Here is a 273-nt window from a genome sequence, read left to right as displayed (position 1 = left end):
CATGGCAGGTCAGGTTGGCCCTTGGGGCTCTGAGCCCCCTGCTCTGGGTGCAGATGTCGCTGCTCCCTGCAGGGGGTTGGACTGGGTGACTTTGAAGGTCTCTTCCCACTCAAACCATTCCATGAGTCTATGATCATCTTCATCAGGGTGTTTGAGAGCCAGTTCAGCATCTCTTGGGAAGGTCTCAAGTGCTGCTCTGCTGCTGCAAACTGCCAGTACCTCGTTTTTTGTCGGCGCTGGAAGTGCCGCTGAAGCAGGAGGATGAGCCGTGAT

Source organism: Buceros rhinoceros, unplaced genomic scaffold, assembly GCF_000710305.1.
Source record: "Buceros rhinoceros silvestris isolate BGI_N320 unplaced genomic scaffold, ASM71030v1 scaffold24836, whole genome shotgun sequence".
NCBI lineage: Eukaryota > Metazoa > Chordata > Aves > Bucerotiformes > Bucerotidae > Buceros > Buceros rhinoceros.
This window is presented reverse-complemented; position numbering follows the sequence as displayed.